Source organism: Lissotriton vulgaris, chromosome 4_1 (genome assembly GCF_964263255.1).
Source record: "Lissotriton vulgaris chromosome 4_1, aLisVul1.2, whole genome shotgun sequence".
NCBI classification, from domain to species: Eukaryota; Metazoa; Chordata; class Amphibia; order Caudata; family Salamandridae; genus Lissotriton; species Lissotriton vulgaris.
In genome coordinates, this window is record NC_141691.1 from 538,292,137 (window position 1) to 538,315,632 (window position 23,496).

The following is a 23,496-nucleotide window of genomic DNA, read 5'->3' on the forward strand; positions in this document are numbered from 1 at the left end:
AATGGTTAGCACTTTGGACTTTGAATCCAAGGATCGGAGTTCAAATCTCGGTGGGACCACTTTCGTGACTTATGACCAAATCTTTTTCTGTCAAGTGTATTCATAAATATCATAAATCTAACACGGGTAGAGTGAAACATTAATTTATTGATTGTATTTTTAAAGTCTATTTGATGTGAGCAAATGATAGAACTTTTAGAAAACATGGAAATAAAATGGCTCAAAATAATGAGACATTTTGTGAGCTGACTCTGTTTTCTCAACTCATCACAAGAAGCTGATGCAAGATATTACTTGTTTAAATCTTACTGTTATTGATAAGGGGAACAAGGAACTTTTTAAATTGGAAAGCCTTCATTAAAAGAAAACTTGAGGAATCAAATTGTGTATTTTGGGGACAGAAGAGATGAACTTTTAAATAACAATCTTGAAATTAAGACACACAGATATTTACACTCTGTTTTTCTAAAGTAGATCCATAACCACAAAGTAGAATCTTTCGAAAGAAATGTCAAATGTATTAATCTGAATTCCTCTTTCAAAGAAATTCACAATTAAATGCAATGTGTAAGTTAAGAATGTTGTCAGATAAGAAATCAGCAAAATTAACTATCTTATTACTGATCATAAAGATGAGAAAGGAAAAGAACCTCTTGCTTAAATTGTGGATGGGAAAGAACAGTTTTTAGTTTTCAGCTTCAGTACTTATGTTTATGAATAATTCATTTCTTTATATTGTATTATCGCTATCTAGATGGATATAGCCATCTGTACATAGATACATACTTATACGTTGATAAGTTTCAGTATAAAACTTTGACGTTATGTTTTTCCAAGTCCAAATTCTAAGAAATTAGTGAAATATTAAATCTCATAATTCAAGCAGGTCCCACCGAGATTTGAACTCGGATCACTGGATTCAGAGTCCAGAGTGCTAACCATTACACCATGGAACCCTGCCATGCATGAAGGATTTTTCCATTGAGACAAAAGAGAGCGCATCAGTGCAGGGGCTTTTCTTACATTGATGAAAAGATAACTCAGTTGAATGCTCATAGTGTAAAGAGCTACAATGTGATTTGATTCTTTTCAGCTACATTCTCCATAACAGTGTTAAATGTGCAAACGTTTATCAGGACATGCAATTTACAAAATAATGATCATATTTGACTGAAGAATATTAAAACATTCTACATTTCCAAACTACTACATCCATTTCGCTGTCTCTCACATGGGTGGCTCCAAAGAGCAACGGTTGGCACTTTGGACTTTGCATGCAAAGGTACCAGTCCAATTCTTTGAGGTACTATTTTACTAATCTCAACCTTTTACATTTCTGTCATCTTTTGTTATTGATAGTTCCAATCCAATACCAGTAGGTTGAACGAGACAAATGTTGACTCCTTTCAAAATGTCCAACAGCTTGAACAAGTTACAGAAATATGAACTTTATAATACTTTTACATCAGATTCCTACACAAAATAGTGCGACATTACAAAATCCTATCCTGTTTTTCTCAAATGCATTTCAGAGGGCTGATTCCCAGCATTCCTTTTTGAAGATTTCTACACTATTGATAAGGCGAATATAGCACATTTTGAAAGAGATGTGTTCTTAAATCAAACCTAGAGAACCACAATGACGGTATCATTCAGATAGTACAAATGTTTTTTGTATATTAGTATGGAAATTGTGAAATAAAACATTTCTCATGCTGATTTTCAACAGTCGATCTGCAATCATGAAATATAAGCTTTTGCTTGGAGGCCTCAAAGGTACTGATCTAATTTTCTTTTTTAGAATTATTCACAGATCGTATGATATGCTTTGTACAAATCAACTATGCTGTTAGATCAAAATTGATTAAAAAGTGACTATCTCAATTTCAGGACATATAGAAGAGGAAGGAGAAGAAGCTCATGTTTCAAATGCGGAGAGGCAACAACTGTTCTTTATTTTCACCTCTATTAATTATACATATTTTTATAATGTATATATTTATATTTTCCGATAAAAATACATAGACATATAGCGATGTATAGGGAGATACATACATATAAGTTGATACGTACAAGTTTATAAGTAAATGAGATGTTTTTCCAATTAATACTTCTAAGAACTGAATGGAAAAAAATCGTAAAGTTTAGATAAGTCCCACTGAGCTTTGTACTTAGATCCCTGTTTTCAGAGTCCAGATTGACAAGCATAACACCATCAACCCACCTGTACCAGGTTGAGCTTTCCATTTTGGCAGAAGAGATTGCATTCACGGGGGAATCTTATCTTTTATTGCAAAATCTTATCTCACATAAAAAGTACTGTTCAACAGAGTCATAGCGTTACTTGAGTCCTTTGTGCAACATCCTTCCCTAACATAGTTCAATAGGCAAAAGTTGAACAGAATAGAAAAGTTATGTAATTCTGTTTGTCTTTGACTGTAGAAAATAAAAAATGTGAAATGTCCACATTGCTGCAGCAATTTGCTCCCCTGTCACATGGGAGGTTCCATGGTGTAATGGTTAGCACTTTGGACTTTGAATCCAAGGATCGGAGTTCAAATCTCGGTGGGACCACTTTCGTGACTTATGACCAAATCTTTTTCTGTCAAGTGTATTCATAAATATCATAAATCTAACACGGGTAGAGTGAAACATTAATTTATTGATTGTATTTTTAAAGTCTATTTGATGTGAGCAAATGATAGAACTTTTAGAAAACATGGAAATAAAATGGCTCAAAATAATGAGACATTTTGTGAGCTGACTCTGTTTTCTCAACTCATCACAAGAAGCTGATGCAAGATATTACTTGTTTAAATCGTACTGTTATTGATAAGGGGAACAAGGAACTTTTTAAATTGGAAAGCCTTCATTAAAAGAAAACTTGAGGAATCAAATTGTGTATTTTGGGGACAGAAGAGATGAACTTTTAAATAACAATCTTGAAATTAAGACACACAGATATTTACACTCTGTTTTTCTAAAGTAGATCCATAACCACAAAGTAGAATCTTTCGAAAGACATGTCAAATGTATTAATCTGAATTCCTCTTTCAAAGAAATTCACAATTAAATGCACTGTGTAAGTTAAGAATGTTGTCAGATAAGAAATCAGCAAAATTAACTATCTTATTACTGATCATAAAGATGAGAAAGGAAAAGAACCTCTTGCATAAATTGTGGATGGGAAAGAACAGTTTTTAGTTTTCAGCTTCAGTACTTATGTTTATGAATAATTCATTTCTTTATATTGTATTATCGCTATCTAGATGGATATAGCCATCTGTACATAGATACATACTTATACGTTGATAAGTTTCAGTATAAAACTTTGACGTTATGTTTTTCCAAGTCCAAATTCTAAGAAATTAGTGAAATATTAAATCTCATAATTCAAGCAGGTCCCACCGAGATTTGAACTCGGATCACTGGATTCAGAGTCCAGAGTGCTAACCATTACACCATGGAACCCTGCCATGCATGAAGGATTTTTCCATTGAGACAAAAGAGAGCGCATCAGTGCAGGGGCTTTTCTTACATTGATGAAAAGATAACTCAGTTGAATGCTCATAGTGTAAAGAGCTACAATGTGATTTGATTCTTTTCAGCTACATTCTCCATAACAGTGTTAAATGTGCAAACGTTTATCAGGACATGCAAAATACAAAATAATGATCATATTTGACTGAAGAATATTAAAACATTCTACATTTCCAAACTACTACATCCATTTCGCTGTCTCTCACATGGGTGGCTCCAAAGAGCAACGGTTGGCACTTTGGACTTTGCATGCAAAGGTACCAGTCCAATTCTTTGAGGTACTATTTTACTAATCTCAACCTTTTACATTTCTGTCATCTTTTGTTATTGATAGTTCCAATCCAATACCAGTAGGTTGAACGAGACAAATGTTGACTCCTTTCAAAATGTCCAACAGCTTGAACAAGTTACAGAAATACGAACTTTATAATACTTTTACATCAGATTCCTACACAAAATAGTGCGACATTACAAAATCCTATCCTGTTTTTCTCAAATGCATTTCAGAGGGCTGATTCCCAGCATTCCTTTTTGAAGATTTCTACACTATTGATAAGGCGAATATAGCACATTTTGAAAGAGATGTGTTCTTAAATCAAACCTAGAGAACCACAATGACGGTATCATTCAGATAGTACAAATGTTTTTTGTATATTAGTATGGAAATTGTGAAATAAAACATTTCTCATGCTGATTTTCAACAGTCGATCTGCAATCATGAAATATAAGCTTTTGCTTGGAGGCCTCAAAGGTACTGATCTAATTTTCTTTTTTAGAATTATTCAAAGATCGTATGATATGCTTTGTACAAATCAACTATGCTGTTAGATCAAAATTGATTAAAAAGTGACTATCTCAATTTCAGGACATATAGAAGAGGAAGGAGAAGAAGCTCATGTTTCAAATGCGGAGAGGCAACAACTGTTCTTTATTTTCACCTCTATTAATTATACATATTTTTATAATGTATATATTTATATTTTCCGATAAAAATACATAGACATATAGCGATGTATAGGGAGATACATACATATAAGTTGATACGTACAAGTTTATAAGTAAATGAGATGTTTTTCCAATTAATACTTCTAAGAACTGAATGGAAAAAAATCGTAAAGTTTAGATAAGTCCCACTGAGCTTTGTACTTAGATCCCTGTTTTCAGAGTCCAGATTGACAAGCATAACACCATCAACCCACCTGTACCAGGTTGAGCTTTCCATTTTGGCAGAAGAGATTGCATTCACGGGGGAATCTTATCTTTTATTGCAAAATCTTATCTCACATAAAAAGTACTGTTCAACAGAGTCATAGCGTTACTTGAGTCCTTTGTGCAACATCCTTCCCTAACATAGTTCAATAGGCAAAAGTTGAACAGAATAGAAAAGTTATGTAATTCTGTTTGTCTTTGACTGTAGAAAATAAAAAATGTGAAATGTCCACATTGCTGCAGCAATTTGCTCCCCTGTCACATGGGAGGTTCCATGGTGTAATGGTTAGCACTTTGGACTTTGAATCCAAGGATCGGAGTTCAAATCTCGGTGGGACCACTTTCGTGACTTATGACCAAATCTTTTTCTGTCAAGTGTATTCATAAATATCATAAATCTAACACGGGTAGAGTGAAACATTAATTTATTGATTGTATTTTTAAAGTCTATTTGATGTGAGCAAATGATAGAACTTTTAGAAAACATGGAAATAAAATGGCTCAAAATAATGAGACATTTTGTGAGCTGACTCTGTTTTCTCAACTCATCACAAGAAGCTGATGCAAGATATTACTTGTTTAAATCTTACTGTTATTGATAAGGGGAACAAGGAACTTTTTAAATTGGAAAGCCTTCATTAAAAGAAAACTTGAGGAATCAAATTGTGTATTTTGGGGACAGAAGAGATGAACTTTTAAATAACAATCTTGAAATTAAGACACACAGATATTTACACTCTGTTTTTCTAAAGTAGATCCATAACCACAAAGTAGAATCTTTCGAAAGACATGTCAAATGTATTAATCTGAATTCCTCTTTCAAAGAAATTCACAATTAAATGCAATGTGTAAGTTAAGAATGTTGTCAGATAAGAAATCAGCAAAATTAACTATCTTATTACTGATCATAAAGATGAGAAAGGAAAAGAACCTCTTGCTTAAATTGTGGATGGGAAAGAACAGTTTTTAGTTTTCAGCTTCAGTACTTATGTTTATGAATAATTCATTTCTTTATATTGTATTATCGCTATCTAGATGGATATAGCCATCTGTACATAGATACATACTTATACGTTGATAAGTTTCAGTATAAAACTTTGACGTTATGTTTTTCCAAGTCCAAATTCTAAGAAATTAGTGAAATATTAAATCTCATAATTCAAGCAGGTCCCACCGAGATTTGAACTCGGATCACTGGATTCAGAGTCCAGAGTGCTAACCATTACACCATGGAACCCTGCCATGCATGAAGGATTTTTCCATTGAGACAAAAGAGAGCGCATCAGTGCAGGGGCTTTTCTTACATTGATGAAAAGATAACTCAGTTGAATGCTCATAGTGTAAAGAGCTACAATGTGATTTGATTCTTTTCAGCTACATTCTCCATAACAGTGTTAAATGTGCAAACGTTTATCAGGACATGCAATTTACAAAATAATGATCATATTTGACTGAAGAATATTAAAACATTCTACATTTCCAAACTACTACATCCATTTCGCTGTCTCTCACATGGGTGGCTCCAAAGAGCAACGGTTGGCACTTTGGACTTTGCATGCAAAGGTACCAGTCCAATTCTTTGAGGTACTATTTTACTAATCTCAACCTTTTACATTTCTGTCATCTTTTGTTATTGATAGTTCCAATCCAATACCAGTAGGTTGAACGAGACAAATGTTGACTCCTTTCAAAATGTCCAACAGCTTGAACAAGTTACAGAAATACGAACTTTATAATACTTTTACATCAGATTCCTACACAAAATAGTGCGACATTACAAAATCCTATCCTGTTTTTCTCAAATGCATTTCAGAGGGCTGATTCCCAGCATTCCTTTTTGAAGATTTCTACACTATTGATAAGGCGAATATAGCACATTTTGAAAGAGATGTGTTCTTAAATCAAACCTAGAGAACCACAATGACGGTATCATTCAGATAGTACAAATGTTTTTTGTATATTAGTATGGAAATTGTGAAATAAAACATTTCTCATGCTGATTTTCAACAGTCGATCTGCAATCATGAAATATAAGCTTTTGCTTGGAGGCCTCAAAGGTACTGATCTAATTTTCTTTTTTAGAATTATTCACAGATCGTATGATATGCTTTGTACAAATCAACTATGCTGTTAGATCAAAATTGATTAAAAAGTGACTATCTCAATTTCAGGACATATAGAAGAGGAAGGAGAAGAAGCTCATGTTTCAAATGCGGAGAGGCAACAACTGTTCTTTATTTTCACCTCTATTAATTATACATATTTTTATAATGTATATATTTATATTTTCCGATAAAAATACATAGACATATAGCGATGTATAGGGAGATACATACATATAAGTTGATACGTACAAGTTTATAAGTAAATGAGATGTTTTTCCAATTAATACTTCTAAGAACTGAATGGAAAAAAATCGTAAAGTTTAGATAAGTCCCACTGAGCTTTGTACTTAGATCCCTGTTTTCAGAGTCCAGATTGACAAGCATAACACCATCAACCCACCTGTACCAGGTTGAGCTTTCCATTTTGGCAGAAGAGATTGCATTCACGGGGGAATCTTATCTTTTATTGCAAAATCTTATCTCACATAAAAAGTACTGTTCAACAGAGTCATAGCGTTACTTGAGTCCTTTGTGCAACATCCTTCCCTAACATAGTTCAATAGGCAAAAGTTGAACAGAATAGAAAAGTTATGTAATTCTGTTTGTCTTTGACTGTAGAAAATAAAAAATGTGAAATGTCCACATTGCTGCAGCAATTTGCTCCCCTGTCACATGGGAGGTTCCATGGTGTAATGGTTAGCACTTTGGACTTTGAATCCAAGGATCGGAGTTCAAATCTCGGTGGGACCACTTTCGTGACTTATGACCAAATCTTTTTCTGTCAAGTGTATTCATAAATATCATAAATCTAACACGGGTAGAGTGAAACATTAATTTATTGATTGTATTTTTAAAGTCTATTTGATGTGAGCAAATGATAGAACTTTTAGAAAACATGGAAATAAAATGGCTCAAAATAATGAGACATTTTGTGAGCTGACTCTGTTTTCTCAACTCATCACAAGAAGCTGATGCAAGATATTACTTGTTTAAATCTTACTGTTATTGATAAGGGGAACAAGGAACTTTTTAAATTGGAAAGCCTTCATTAAAAGAAAACTTGAGGAATCAAATTGTGTATTTTGGGGACAGAAGAGATGAACTTTTAAATAACAATCTTGAAATTAAGACACACAGATATTTACACTCTGTTTTTCTAAAGTAGATCCATAACCACAAAGTAGAATCTTTCGAAAGACATGTCAAATGTATTAATCTGAATTCCTCTTTCAAAGAAATTCACAATTAAATGCAATGTGTAAGTTAAGAATGTTGTCAGATAAGAAATCAGCAAAATTAACTATCTTATTACTGATCATAAAGATGAGAAAGGAAAAGAACCTCTTGCTTAAATTGTGGATGGGAAAGAACAGTTTTTAGTTTTCAGCTTCAGTACTTATGTTTATGAATAATTCATTTCTTTATATTGTATTATCGCTATCTAGATGGATATAGCCATCTGTACATAGATACATACTTATACGTTGATAAGTTTCAGTATAAAACTTTGACGTTATGTTTTTCCAAGTCCAAATTCTAAGAAATTAGTGAAATATTAAATCTCATAATTCAAGCAGGTCCCACCGAGATTTGAACTCGGATCACTGGATTCAGAGTCCAGAGTGCTAACCATTACACCATGGAACCCTGCCATGCATGAAGGATTTTTCCATTGAGACAAAAGAGAGCGCATCAGTGCAGGGGCTTTTCTTACATTGATGAAAAGATAACTCAGTTGAATGCTCATAGTGTAAAGAGCTACAATGTGATTTGATTCTTTTCAGCTACATTCTCCATAACAGTGTTAAATGTGCAAACGTTTATCAGGACATGCAATTTACAAAATAATGATCATATTTGACTGAAGAATATTAAAACATTCTACATTTCCAAACTACTACATCCATTTCGCTGTCTCTCACATGGGTGGCTCCAAAGAGCAACGGTTGGCACTTTGGACTTTGCATGCAAAGGTACCAGTCCAATTCTTTGAGGTACTATTTTACTAATCTCAACCTTTTACATTTCTGTCATCTTTTGTTATTGATAGTTCCAATCCAATACCAGTAGGTTGAACGAGACAAATGTTGACTCCTTTCAAAATGTCCAACAGCTTGAACAAGTTACAGAAATACGAACTTTATAATACTTTTACATCAGATTCCTACACAAAATAGTGCGACATTACAAAATCCTATCCTGTTTTTCTCAAATGCATTTCAGAGGGCTGATTCCCAGCATTCCTTTTTGAAGATTTCTACACTATTGATAAGGCGAATATAGCACATTTTGAAAGAGATGTGTTCTTAAATCAAACCTAGAGAACCACAATGACGGTATCATTCAGATAGTACAAATGTTTTTTGTATATTAGTATGGAAATTGTGAAATAAAACATTTCTCATGCTGATTTTCAACAGTCGATCTGCAATCATGAAATATAAGCTTTTGCTTGGAGGCCTCAAAGGTACTGATCTAATTTTCTTTTTTAGAATTATTCACAGATCGTATGATATGCTTTGTACAAATCAACTATGCTGTTAGATCAAAATTGATTAAAAAGTGACTATCTCAATTTCAGGACATATAGAAGAGGAAGGAGAAGAAGCTCATGTTTCAAATGCGGAGAGGCAACAACTGTTCTTTATTTTCACCTCTATTAATTATACATATTTTTATAATGTATATATTTATATTTTCCGATAAAAATACATAGACATATAGCGATGTATAGGGAGATATATACATATAAGTTGATACGTACAAGTTTATAAGTAAATGAGATGTTTTTCCAATTAATACTTCTAAGAACTGAATGGAAAAAAATCGTAAAGTTTAGATAAGTCCCACTGAGCTTTGTACTTAGATCCCTGTTTTCAGAGTCCAGATTGACAAGCATAACACCATCAACCCACCTGTACCAGGTTGAGCTTTCCATTTTGGCAGAAGAGATTGCATTCACGGGGGAATCTTATCTTTTATTGCAAAATCTTATCTCACATAAAAAGTACTGTTCAACAGAGTCATAGCGTTACTTGAGTCCTTTGTGCAACATCCTTCCCTAACATAGTTCAATAGGCAAAAGTTGAACAGAATAGAAAAGTTATGTAATTCTGTTTGTCTTTGACTGTAGAAAATAAAAAATGTGAAATGTCCACATTGCTGCAGCAATTTGCTCCCCTGTCACATGGGAGGTTCCATGGTGTAATGGTTAGCACTTTGGACTTTGAATCCAAGGATCGGAGTTCAAATCTCGGTGGGACCACTTTCGTGACTTATGACCAAATCTTTTTCTGTCAAGTGTATTCATAAATATCATAAATCTAACACGGGTAGAGTGAAACATTAATTTATTGATTGTATTTTTAAAGTCTATTTGATGTGAGCAAATGATAGAACTTTTAGAAAACATGGAAATAAAATGGCTCAAAATAATGAGACATTTTGTGAGCTGACTCTGTTTTCTCAACTCATCACAAGAAGCTGATGCAAGATATTACTTGTTTAAATCGTACTGTTATTGATAAGGGGAACAAGGAACTTTTTAAATTGGAAAGCCTTCATTAAAAGAAAACTTGAGGAATCAAATTGTGTATTTTGGGGACAGAAGAGATGAACTTTTAAATAACAATCTTGAAATTAAGACACACAGATATTTACACTCTGTTTTTCTAAAGTAGATCCATAACCACAAAGTAGAATCTTTCGAAAGACATGTCAAATGTATTAATCTGAATTCCTCTTTCAAAGAAATTCACAATTAAATGCACTGTGTAAGTTAAGAATGTTGTCAGATAAGAAATCAGCAAAATTAACTATCTTATTACTGATCATAAAGATGAGAAAGGAAAAGAACCTCTTGCATAAATTGTGGATGGGAAAGAACAGTTTTTAGTTTTCAGCTTCAGTACTTATGTTTATGAATAATTCATTTCTTTATATTGTATTATCGCTATCTAGATGGATATAGCCATCTGTACATAGATACATACTTATACGTTGATAAGTTTCAGTATAAAACTTTGACGTTATGTTTTTCCAAGTCCAAATTCTAAGAAATTAGTGAAATATTAAATCTCATAATTCAAGCAGGTCCCACCGAGATTTGAACTCGGATCACTGGATTCAGAGTCCAGAGTGCTAACCATTACACCATGGAACCCTGCCATGCATGAAGGATTTTTCCATTGAGACAAAAGAGAGCGCATCAGTGCAGGGGCTTTTCTTACATTGATGAAAAGATAACTCAGTTGAATGCTCATAGTGTAAAGAGCTACAATGTGATTTGATTCTTTTCAGCTACATTCTCCATAACAGTGTTAAATGTGCAAACGTTTATCAGGACATGCAATTTACAAAATAATGATCATATTTGACTGAAGAATATTAAAACATTCTACATTTCCAAACTACTACATCCATTTCGCTGTCTCTCACATGGGTGGCTCCAAAGAGCAACGGTTGGCACTTTGGACTTTGCATGCAAAGGTACCAGTCCAATTCTTTGAGGTACTATTTTACTAATCTCAACCTTTTACATTTCTGTCATCTTTTGTTATTGATAGTTCCAATCCAATACCAGTAGGTTGAACGAGACAAATGTTGACTCCTTTCAAAATGTCCAACAGCTTGAACAAGTTACAGAAATACGAACTTTATAATACTTTTACATCAGATTCCTACACAAAATAGTGCGACATTACAAAATCCTATCCTGTTTTTCTCAAATGCATTTCAGAGGGCTGATTCCCAGCATTCCTTTTTGAAGATTTCTACACTATTGATAAGGCGAATATAGCACATTTTGAAAGAGATGTGTTCTTAAATCAAACCTAGAGAACCACAATGACGGTATCATTCAGATAGTACAAATGTTTTTTGTATATTAGTATGGAAATTGTGAAATAAAACATTTCTCATGCTGATTTTCAACAGTCGATCTGCAATCATGAAATATAAGCTTTTGCTTGGAGGCCTCAAAGGTACTGATCTAATTTTCTTTTTTAGAATTATTCACAGATCGTATGATATGCTTTGTACAAATCAACTATGCTGTTAGATCAAAATTGATTAAAAAGTGACTATCTCAATTTCAGGACATATAGAAGAGGAAGGAGAAGAAGCTCATGTTTCAAATGCGGAGAGGCAACAACTGTTCTTTATTTTCACCTCTATTAATTATACATATTTTTATAATGTATATATTTATATTTTCCGATAAAAATACATAGACATATAGCGATGTATAGGGAGATACATACATATAAGTTGATACGTACAAGTTTATAAGTAAATGAGATGTTTTTCCAATTAATACTTCTAAGAACTGAATGGAAAAAAATCGTAAAGTTTAGATAAGTCCCACTGAGCTTTGTACTTAGATCCCTGTTTTCAGAGTCCAGATTGACAAGCATAACACCATCAACCCACCTGTACCAGGTTGAGCTTTCCATTTTGGCAGAAGAGATTGCATTCACGGGGGAATCTTATCTTTTATTGCAAAATCTTATCTCACATAAAAAGTACTGTTCAACAGAGTCATAGCGTTACTTGAGTCCTTTGTGCAACATCCTTCCCTAACATAGTTCAATAGGCAAAAGTTGAACAGAATAGAAAAGTTATGTAATTCTGTTTGTCTTTGACTGTAGAAAATAAAAAATGTGAAATGTCCACATTGCTGCAGCAATTTGCTCCCCTGTCACATGGGAGGTTCCATGGTGTAATGGTTAGCACTTTGGACTTTGAATCCAAGGATCGGAGTTCAAATCTCGGTGGGACCACTTTCGTGACTTATGACCAAATCTTTTTCTGTCAAGTGTATTCATAAATATCATAAATCTAACACGGGTAGAGTGAAACATTAATTTATTGATTGTATTTTTAAAGTCTATTTGATGTGAGCAAATGATAGAACTTTTAGAAAACATGGAAATAAAATGGCTCAAAATAATGAGACATTTTGTGAGCTGACTCTGTTTTCTCAACTCATCACAAGAAGCTGATGCAAGATATTACTTGTTTAAATCGTACTGTTATTGATAAGGGGAACAAGGAACTTTTTAAATTGGAAAGCCTTCATTAAAAGAAAACTTGAGGAATCAAATTGTGTATTTTGGGGACAGAAGAGATGAACTTTTAAATAACAATCTTGAAATTAAGACACACAGATATTTACACTCTGTTTTTCTAAAGTAGATCCATAACCACAAAGTAGAATCTTTCGAAAGACATGTCAAATGTATTAATCTGAATTCCTCTTTCAAAGAAATTCACAATTAAATGCACTGTGTAAGTTAAGAATGTTGTCAGATAAGAAATCAGCAAAATTAACTATCTTATTACTGATCATAAAGATGAGAAAGGAAAAGAACCTCTTGCATAAATTGTGGATGGGAAAGAACAGTTTTTAGTTTTCAGCTTCAGTACTTATGTTTATGAATAATTCATTTCTTTATATTGTATTATCGCTATCTAGATGGATATAGCCATCTGTACATAGATACATACTTATACGTTGATAAGTTTCAGTATAAAACTTTGACGTTATGTTTTTCCAAGTCCAAATTCTAAGAAATTAGTGAAATATTAAATCTCATAATTCAAGCAGGTCCCACCGAGATTTGAACTCGGATCACTGGATTCAGAGTCCAGAGTGCTAACCATTACACCATGGAACCCTGCCATGCATGAAGGATTTTTCCATTGAGACAAAAGAGAGCGCATCAGTGCAGGGGCTTTTCTTACATTGATGAAAAGATAACTCAGTTGAATGCTCATAGTGTAAAGAGCTACAATGTGATTTGATTCTTTTCAGCTACATTCTCCATAACAGTGTTAAATGTGCAAACGTTTATCAGGACATGCAATTTACAAAATAATGATCATATTTGACTGAAGAATATTAAAACATTCTACATTTCCAAACTACTACATCCATTTCGCTGTCTCTCACATGGGTGGCTCCAAAGAGCAACGGTTGGCACTTTGGACTTTGCATGCAAAGGTACCAGTCCAATTCTTTGAGGTACTATTTTACTAATCTCAACCTTTTACATTTCTGTCATCTTTTGTTATTGATAGTTCCAATCCAATACCAGTAGGTTGAACGAGACAAATGTTGACTCCTTTCAAAATGTCCAACAGCTTGAACAAGTTACAGAAATACGAACTTTATAATACTTTTACATCAGATTCCTACACAAAATAGTGCGACATTACAAAATCCTATCCTGTTTTTCTCAAATGCATTTCAGAGGGCTGATTCCCAGCATTCCTTTTTGAAGATTTCTACACTATTGATAAGGCGAATATAGCACATTTTGAAAGAGATGTGTTCTTAAATCAAACCTAGAGAACCACAATGACGGTATCATTCAGATAGTACAAATGTTTTTTGTATATTAGTATGGAAATTGTGAAATAAAACATTTCTCATGCTGATTTTCAACAGTCGATCTGCAATCATGAAATATAAGCTTTTGCTTGGAGGCCTCAAAGGTACTGATCTAATTTTCTTTTTTAGAATTATTCACAGATCGTATGATATGCTTTGTACAAATCAACTATGCTGTTAGATCAAAATTGATTAAAAAGTGACTATCTCAATTTCAGGACATATAGAAGAGGAAGGAGAAGAAGCTCATGTTTCAAATGCGGAGAGGCAACAACTGTTCTTTATTTTCACCTCTATTAATTATACATATTTTTATAATGTATATATTTATATTTTCCGATAAAAATACATAGACATATAGCGATGTATAGGGAGATACATACATATAAGTTGATACGTACAAGTTTATAAGTAAATGAGATGTTTTTCCAATTAATACTTCTAAGAACTGAATGGAAAAAAATCGTAAAGTTTAGATAAGTCCCACTGAGCTTTGTACTTAGATCCCTGTTTTCAGAGTCCAGATTGACAAGCATAACACCATCAACCCACCTGTACCAGGTTGAGCTTTCCATTTTGGCAGAAGAGATTGCATTCACGGGGGAATCTTATCTTTTATTGCAAAATCTTATCTCACATAAAAAGTACTGTTCAACAGAGTCATAGCGTTACTTGAGTCCTTTGTGCAACATCCTTCCCTAACATAGTTCAATAGGCAAAAGTTGAACAGAATAGAAAAGTTATGTAATTCTGTTTGTCTTTGACTGTAGAAAATAAAAAATGTGAAATGTCCACATTGCTGCAGCAATTTGCTCCCCTGTCACATGGGAGGTTCCATGGTGTAATGGTTAGCACTTTGGACTTTGAATCCAAGGATCGGAGTTCAAATCTCGGTGGGACCACTTTCGTGACTTATGACCAAATCTTTTTCTGTCAAGTGTATTCATAAATATCATAAATCTAACACGGGTAGAGTGAAACATTAATTTATTGATTGTATTTTTAAAGTCTATTTGATGTGAGCAAATGATAGAACTTTTAGAAAACATGGAAATAAAATGGCTCAAAATAATGAGACATTTTGTGAGCTGACTCTGTTTTCTCAACTCATCACAAGAAGCTGATGCAAGATATTACTTGTTTAAATCGTACTGTTATTGATAAGGGGAACAAGGAACTTTTTAAATTGGAAAGCCTTCATTAAAAGAAAACTTGAGGAATCAAATTGTGTATTTTGGGGACAGAAGAGATGAACTTTTAAATAACAATCTTGAAATTAAGACACACAGATATTTACACTCTGTTTTTCTAAAGTAGATCCATAACCACAAAGTAGAATCTTTCGAAAGACATGTCAAATGTATTAATCTGAATTCCTCTTTCAAAGAAATTCACAATTAAATGCACTGTGTAAGTTAAGAATGTTGTCAGATAAGAAATCAGCAAAATTAACTATCTTATTACTGATCATAAAGATGAGAAAGGAAAAGAACCTCTTGCATAAATTGTGGATGGGAAAGAACAGTTTTTAGTTTTCAGCTTCAGTACTTATGTTTATGAATAATTCATTTCTTTATATTGTATTATCGCTATCTAGATGGATATAGCCATCTGTACATAGATACATACTTATACGTTGATAAGTTTCAGTATAAAACTTTGACGTTATGTTTTTCCAAGTCCAAATTCTAAGAAATTAGTGAAATATTAAATCTCATAATTCAAGCAGGTCCCACCGAGATTTGAACTCGGATCACTGGATTCAGAGTCCAGAGTGCTAACCATTACACCATGGAACCCTGCCATGCATGAAGGATTTTTCCATTGAGACAAAAGAGAGCGCATCAGTGCAGGGGCTTTTCTTACATTGATGAAAAGATAACTCAGTTGAATGCTCATAGTGTAAAGAGCTACAATGTGATTTGATTCTTTTCAGCTACATTCTCCATAACAGTGTTAAATGTGCAAACGTTTATCAGGACATGCAATTTACAAAATAATGATCATATTTGACTGAAGAATATTAAAACATTCTACATTTCCAAACTACTACATCCATTTCGCTGTCTCTCACATGGGTGGCTCCAAAGAGCAACGGTTGGCACTTTGGACTTTGCATGCAAAGGTACCAGTCCAATTCTTTGAGGTACTATTTTACTAATCTCAACCTTTTACATTTCTGTCATCTTTTGTTATTGATAGTTCCAATCCAATACCAGTAGGTTGAACGAGACAAATGTTGACTCCTTTCAAAATGTCCAACAGCTTGAACAAGTTACAGAAATACGAACTTTATAATACTTTTACATCAGATTCCTACACAAAATAGTGCGACATTACAAAATCCTATCCTGTTTTTCTCAAATGCATTTCAGAGGGCTGATTCCCAGCATTCCTTTTTGAAGATTTCTACACTATTGATAAGGCGAATATAGCACATTTTGAAAGAGATGTGTTCTTAAATCAAACCTAGAGAACCACAATGACGGTATCATTCAGATAGTACAAATGTTTTTTGTATATTAGTATGGAAATTGTGAAATAAAACATTTCTCATGCTGATTTTCAACAGTCGATCTGCAATCATGAAATATAAGCTTTTGCTTGGAGGCCTCAAAGGTACTGATCTAATTTTCTTTTTTAGAATTATTCACAGATCGTATGATATGCTTTGTACAAATCAACTATGCTGTTAGATCAAAATTGATTAAAAAGTGACTATCTCAATTTCAGGACATATAGAAGAGGAAGGAGAAGAAGCTCATGTTTCAAATGCGGAGAGGCAACAACTGTTCTTTATTTTCACCTCTATTAATTATACATATTTTTATAATGTATATATTTATATTTTCCGATAAAAATACATAGACATATAGCGATGTATAGGGAGATACATACATATAAGTTGATACGTACAAGTTTATAAGTAAATGAGATGTTTTTCCAATTAATACTTCTAAGAACTGAATGGAAAAAAATCGTAAAGTTTAGATAAGTCCCACTGAGCTTTGTACTTAGATCCCTGTTTTCAGAGTCCAGATTGACAAGCATAACACCATCAACCCACCTGTACCAGGTTGAGCTTTCCATTTTGGCAGAAGAGATTGCATTCACGGGGGAATCTTATCTTTTATTGCAAAATCTTATCTCACATAAAAAGTACTGTTCAACAGAGTCATAGCGTTACTTGAGTCCTTTGTGCAACATCCTTCCCTAACATAGTTCAATAGGCAAAAGTTGAACAGAATAGAAAAGTTATGTAATTCTGTTTGTCTTTGACTGTAGAAAATAAAAAATGTGAAATGTCCACATTGCTGCAGCAATTTGCTCCCCTGTCACATGGGAGGTTCCATGGTGTAATGGTTAGCACTTTGGACTTTGAATCCAAGGATCGGAGTTCAAATCTCGGTGGGACCACTTTCGTGACTTATGACCAAATCTTTTTCTGTCAAGTGTATTCATAAATATCATAAATCTAACACGGGTAGAGTGAAACATTAATTTATTGATTGTATTTTTAAAGTCTATTTGATGTGAGCAAATGATAGAACTTTTAGAAAACATGGAAATAAAATGGCTCAAAATAATGAGACATTTTGTGAGCTGACTCTGTTTTCTCAACTCATCACAAGAAGCTGATGCAAGATATTACTTGTTTAAATCTTACTGTTATTGATAAGGGGAACAAGGAACTTTTTAAATTGGAAAGCCTTCATTAAAAGAAAACTTGAGGAATCAAATTGTGTATTTTGGGGACAGAAGAGATGAACTTTTAAATAACAATCTTGAAATTAAGACACACAGATATTTACACTCTGTTTTTCTAAAGTAGATCCATAACCACAAAGTAGAATCTTTCGAAAGACATGTCAAATGTATTAATCTGAATTCCTCTTTCAAAGAAATTCACAATTAAATGCACTGTGTAAGTTAAGAATGTTGTCAGATAAGAAATCAGCAAAATTAACTATCTTATTACTGATCATAAAGATGAGAAAGGAAAAGAACCTCTTGCATAAATTGTGGATGGGAAAGAACAGTTTTTAGTTTTCAGCTTCAGTACTTATGTTTATGAATAATTCATTTCTTTATATTGTATTATCGCTATCTAGATGGATATAGCCATCTGTACATAGATACATACTTATACGTTGATAAGTTTCAGTATAAAACTTTGACGTTATGTTTTTCCAAGTCCAAATTCTAAGAAATTAGTGAAATATTAAATCTCATAATTCAAGCAGGTCCCACCGAGATTTGAACTCGGATCACTGGATTCAGAGTCCAGAGTGCTAACCATTACACCATGGAACCCTGCCATGCATGAAGGATTTTTCCATTGAGACAAAAGAGAGCGCATCAGTGCAGGGGCTTTTCTTACATTGATGAAAAGATAACTCAGTTGAATGCTCATAGTGTAAAGAGCTACAATGTGATTTGATTCTTTTCAGCTACATTCTCCATAACAGTGTTAAATGTGCAAACGTTTATCAGGACATGCAATTTACAAAATAATGATCATATTTGACTGAAGAATATTAAAACATTCTACATTTCCAAACTACTACATCCATTTCGCTGTCTCTCACATGGGTGGCTCCAAAGAGCAACGGTTGGCACTTTGGACTTTGCATGCAAAGGTACCAGTCCAATTCTTTGAGGTACTATTTTACTAATCTCAACCTTTTACATTTCTGTCATCTTTTGTTATTGATAGTTCCAATCCAATACCAGTAGGTTGAACGAGACAAATGTTGACTCCTTTCAAAATGTCCAACAGCTTGAACAAGTTACAGAAATACGAACTTTTGTAATACTTTTACATCAGATTCCTACACAAAATAGTGCGACATTACAAAATCCTATCCTGTTTTTCTCAAATGCATTTCAGAGGGCTGATTCCCAGCATTCCTTTTTGAAGATTTCTACACTATTGATAAGGCGAATATAGCACATTTTGAAAGAGATGTGTTCTTAAATCAAACCTAGAGAACCACAATGACGGTATCATTCAGATAGTACAAATGTTTTTTGTATATTAGTATGGAAATTGTGAAATAAAACATTTCTCATGCTGATTTTCAACAGTCGATCTGCAATCATGAAATATAAGCTTTTGCTTGGAGGCCTCAAAGGTACTGATCTAATTTTCTTTTTTTGAATTATTCACAGATCGTATGATATGCTTTGTACAAATCAACTATGCTGTTAGATCAAAATTGATTAAAAAGTGACTATCTCAATTTCAGGACATATAGAAGAGGAAGGAGAAGAAGCTCATGTTTCAAATGCGGAGAGGCAACAACTGTTCTTTATTTTCACCTCTATTAATTATACATATTTTTATAATGTATATATTTATATTTTCCGATAAAAATACATAGACATATAGCGATATATAGGGAGATACATACATATAAGTTGATACGTACAAGTTTATAAGTAAATGAGATGTTTTTCCAATTAATACTTCTAAGAACTGAATGGAAAAAAATCGTAAAGTTTAGATAAGTCCCACTGAGCTTTGTACTTAGATCCCTGTTTTCAGAGTCCAGATTGACAAGCATAACACCATCAACCCACCTGTACCAGGTTGAGCTTTCCATTTTGGCAGAAGAGATTGCATTCACGGGGGAATCTTATCTTTTATTGCAAAATCTTATCTCACATAAAAAGTACTGTTCAACAGAGTCATAGCGTTACTTGAGTCCTTTGTGCAACATCCTTCCCTAACATAGTTCAATAGGCAAAAGTTGAACAGAATAGAAAAGTTATGTAATTCTGTTTGTCTTTGACTGTAGAAAATAAAAAATGTGAAATGTCCACATTGCTGCAGCAATTTGCTTCCCTGTCACATGGGAGGTTCCATGGTGTAATGGTTAGCACTTTGGACTTTGAATCCAAGGATCGGAGTTCAAATCTCGGTGGGACCACTTTCGTGACTTATGACCAAATCTTTTTCTGTCAAGTGTATTCATAAATATCATAAATCTAACACGGGTAGAGTGAAACATTAATTTATTGATTGTATTTTTAAAGTCTATTTGATGTGAGCAAATGATAGAACTTTTAGAAAACATGGAAATAAAATGGCTCAAAATAATGAGACATTTTGTGAGCTGACTCTGTTTTCTCAACTCATCACAAGAAGCTGATGCAAGATATTACTTGTTTAAATCTTACTGTTATTGATAAGGGGAACAAGGAACTTTTTAAATTGGAAAGCCTTCATTAAAAGAAAACTTGAGGAATCAAATTGTGTATTTTGGGGACAGAAGAGATGAACTTTTAAATAACAATCTTGAAATTAAGACACACAGATATTTACACTCTGTTTTTCTAAAGTAGATCCATAACCACAAAGTAGAATCTTTCGAAAGACATGTCAAATGTATTAATCTGAATTCCTCTTTCAAAGAAATTCACAATTAAATGCACTGTGTAAGTTAAGAATGTTGTCAGATAAGAAATCAGCAAAATTAACTATCTTATTACTGATCATAAAGATGAGAAAGGAAAAGAACCTCTTGCTTAAATTGTGGATGGGAAAGAACAGTTTTTAGTTTTCAGCTTCAGTACTTATGTTTATGAATAATTCATTTCTTTATATTGTATTATCGCTATCTAGATGGATATAGCCATCTGTACATAGATACATACTTATACGTTGATAAGTTTCAGTATAAAACTTTGACGTTATGTTTTTCCAAGTCCAAATTCTAAGAAATTAGTGAAATATTAAATCTCATAATTCAAGCAGGTCCCACCGAGATTTGAACTCGGATCACTGGATTCAGAGTCCAGAGTGCTAACCATTACACCATGGAACCCTGCCATGCATGAAGGATTTTTCCATTGAGACAAAAGAGAGCGCATCAGTGCAGGGGCTTTTCTTACATTGATGAAAAGATAACTCAGTTGAATGCTCATAGTGTAAAGAGCTACAATGTGATTTGATTCTTTTCAGCTACATTCTCCATAACAGTGTTAAATGTGCAAACGTTTATCAGGACATGCAATTTACAAAATAATGATCATATTTGACTGAAGAATATTAAAACATTCTACATTTCCAAACTACTACATCCATTTCGCTGTCTCTCACATGGGTGGCTCCAAAGAGCAACGGTTGGCACTTTGGACTTTGCATGCAAAGGTACCAGTCCAATTCTTTGAGGTACTATTTTACTAATCTCAACCTTTTACATTTCTGTCATCTTTTGTTATTGATAGTTCCAATCCAATACCAGTAGGTTGAACGAGACAAATGTTGACTCCTTTCAAAATGTCCAACAGCTTGAACAAGTTACAGAAATACGAACTTTATAATACTTTTACATCAGATTCCTACACAAAATAGTGCGACATTACAAAATCCTATCCTGTTTTTCTCAAATGCATTTCAGAGGGCTGATTCCCAGCATTCCTTTTTGAAGATTTCTACACTATTGATAAGGCGAATATAGCACATTTTGAAAGAGATGTGTTCTTAAATCAAACCTAGAGAACCACAATGACGGTATCATTCAGATAGTACAAATGTTTTTTGTATATTAGTATGGAAATTGTGAAATAAAACATTTCTCATGCTGATTTTCAACAGTCGATCTGCAATCATGAAATATAAGCTTTTGCTTGGAGGCCTCAAAGGTACTGATCTAATTTTCTTTTTTAGAATTATTCACAGATCGTATGATATGCTTTGTACAAATCAACTATGCTGTTAGATCAAAATTGATTAAAAAGTGACTATCTCAATTTCAGGACATATAGAAGAGGAAGGAGAAGAAGCTCATGTTTCAAATGCGGAGAGGCAACAACTGTTCTTTATTTTCACCTCTATTAATTATACATATTTTTATAATGTATATATTTATATTTTCCGATAAAAATACATAGACATATAGCGATGTATAGGGAGATACATACATATAAGTTGATACGTACAAGTTTATAAGTAAATGAGATGTTTTTCCAATTAATACTTCTAAGAACTGAATGGAAAAAAATCGTAAAGTTTAGATAAGTCCCACTGAGCTTTGTACTTAGATCCCTGTTTTCAGAGTCCAGATTGACAAGCATAACACCATCAACCCACCTGTACCAGGTTGAGCTTTCCATTTTGGCAGAAGAGATTGCATTCACGGGGGAATCTTATCTTTTATTGCAAAATCTTATCTCACATAAAAAGTACTGTTCAACAGAGTCATAGCGTTACTTGAGTCCTTTGTGCAACATCCTTCCCTAACATAGTTCAATAGGCAAAAGTTGAACAGAATAGAAAAGTTATGTAATTCTGTTTGTCTTTGACTGTAGAAAATAAAAAATTTGAAATGTCCACATTGCTGCAGCAATTTGCTCCCCTGTCACATGGGAGGTTCCATGGTGTAATGGTTAGCACTTTGGACTTTGAATCCAAGGATCCGAGTTCAAATCTCGGTGGGACCACTTTCATGACTTATGACCAAATCTTTTTCTGTCAAGTGTATTCATAAATATCATAAATCTAACACGGGTAGAGTGAAACATTAATTTATTGATTGTATTTTTAAAGTCTATTTGATGTGAGCAAATGATAGAACTTTTAGAAAACCTGGAAATAAAATGGCTCAAAATAATGAGACATTTTGTGAGCTGACTCTGTTTTCTCAACTCATCACAAGAGGCTGATGCAAGATATTACTTGTTTAAATCTTACTGTTATTGATAAGGGGAACAAGGAACTTTTTTAATTGGAAAGCCTTCATTAAAAGAAAACTTGAGGAATCAAATTGTGTATTTTGGGGACAGAAGAGATGAACTTTTAAATAACAATCTTGAAATTAAGACACACAGATATTTACACTCTGTTTTTCTAAAGTAGATCCATAACCACAAAGTAGAATCTTTCGAAAGACATGTCAAATGTATTAATCTGAATTCCTCTTTCAAAGAAATTCACAATTAAATGCACTGTGTAAGTTAAGAATGTTGTCAGATAAGAAATCAGCAAAATTAACTATCTTATTACTGATCATAAAGATGAGAAAGGAAAAGAACCTCTTGCTTAAATTGTGGATGGGAAAGAACAGTTTTTAGTTTTCAGCTTCAGTACTTATGTTTATGAATTTTTCATTTCTTTATATTGTATTATCGCTATCTAGATGGATATAGCCATCTGTACATAGATACATACTTATACGTTGATAAGTTACAGTATAAAACTTTGACGTTATGTTTTTCCAAGTCCAAATTCTAAGAAATTAGTGA

At 33.2% G+C, this 23,496-nt stretch overlaps 10 non-coding genes across 10 annotated transcripts; 1 reads left to right on the forward strand and 9 right to left on the reverse strand.

Moving 5' to 3' along the window:
- Positions 1-884: 884 nt before the first annotated feature.
- Positions 885-956, reverse strand: TRNAQ-CUG (transfer RNA glutamine (anticodon CUG)). Its single transcript has one exon. It is a non-coding gene; the product is annotated as a tRNA-Gln (tRNA).
- A 2,443-nt stretch (positions 957-3,399) lies between these two features.
- Positions 3,400-3,471, reverse strand: TRNAQ-CUG (transfer RNA glutamine (anticodon CUG)). The gene has a single exon. It is a non-coding gene; the product is annotated as a tRNA-Gln (tRNA).
- A 2,443-nt stretch (positions 3,472-5,914) lies between these two features.
- On the reverse strand, positions 5,915-5,986 carry TRNAQ-CUG (transfer RNA glutamine (anticodon CUG)). Its single transcript has one exon. It is a non-coding gene; the product is annotated as a tRNA-Gln (tRNA).
- Positions 5,987-8,429: 2,443 nt separating this feature from the next.
- On the reverse strand, positions 8,430-8,501 carry TRNAQ-CUG (transfer RNA glutamine (anticodon CUG)). Its single transcript has one exon. It is a non-coding gene; the product is annotated as a tRNA-Gln (tRNA).
- Positions 8,502-10,944: 2,443 nt separating this feature from the next.
- On the reverse strand, positions 10,945-11,016 carry TRNAQ-CUG (transfer RNA glutamine (anticodon CUG)). The gene has a single exon. It is a non-coding gene; the product is annotated as a tRNA-Gln (tRNA).
- Positions 11,017-13,459: 2,443 nt separating this feature from the next.
- On the reverse strand, positions 13,460-13,531 carry TRNAQ-CUG (transfer RNA glutamine (anticodon CUG)). The gene has a single exon. It is a non-coding gene; the product is annotated as a tRNA-Gln (tRNA).
- A 2,443-nt stretch (positions 13,532-15,974) lies between these two features.
- TRNAQ-CUG (transfer RNA glutamine (anticodon CUG)) lies at positions 15,975-16,046 on the reverse strand. Its single transcript has one exon. It is a non-coding gene; the product is annotated as a tRNA-Gln (tRNA).
- Positions 16,047-18,489: 2,443 nt separating this feature from the next.
- On the reverse strand, positions 18,490-18,561 carry TRNAQ-CUG (transfer RNA glutamine (anticodon CUG)). Its single transcript has one exon. It is a non-coding gene; the product is annotated as a tRNA-Gln (tRNA).
- Positions 18,562-21,005: 2,444 nt separating this feature from the next.
- TRNAQ-CUG (transfer RNA glutamine (anticodon CUG)) lies at positions 21,006-21,077 on the reverse strand. Its single transcript has one exon. It is a non-coding gene; the product is annotated as a tRNA-Gln (tRNA).
- A 1,546-nt stretch (positions 21,078-22,623) lies between these two features.
- Positions 22,624-22,695, forward strand: TRNAQ-UUG (transfer RNA glutamine (anticodon UUG)). The gene has a single exon. It is a non-coding gene; the product is annotated as a tRNA-Gln (tRNA).
- The last annotated feature ends 801 nt before the right edge of the window (positions 22,696-23,496 follow it).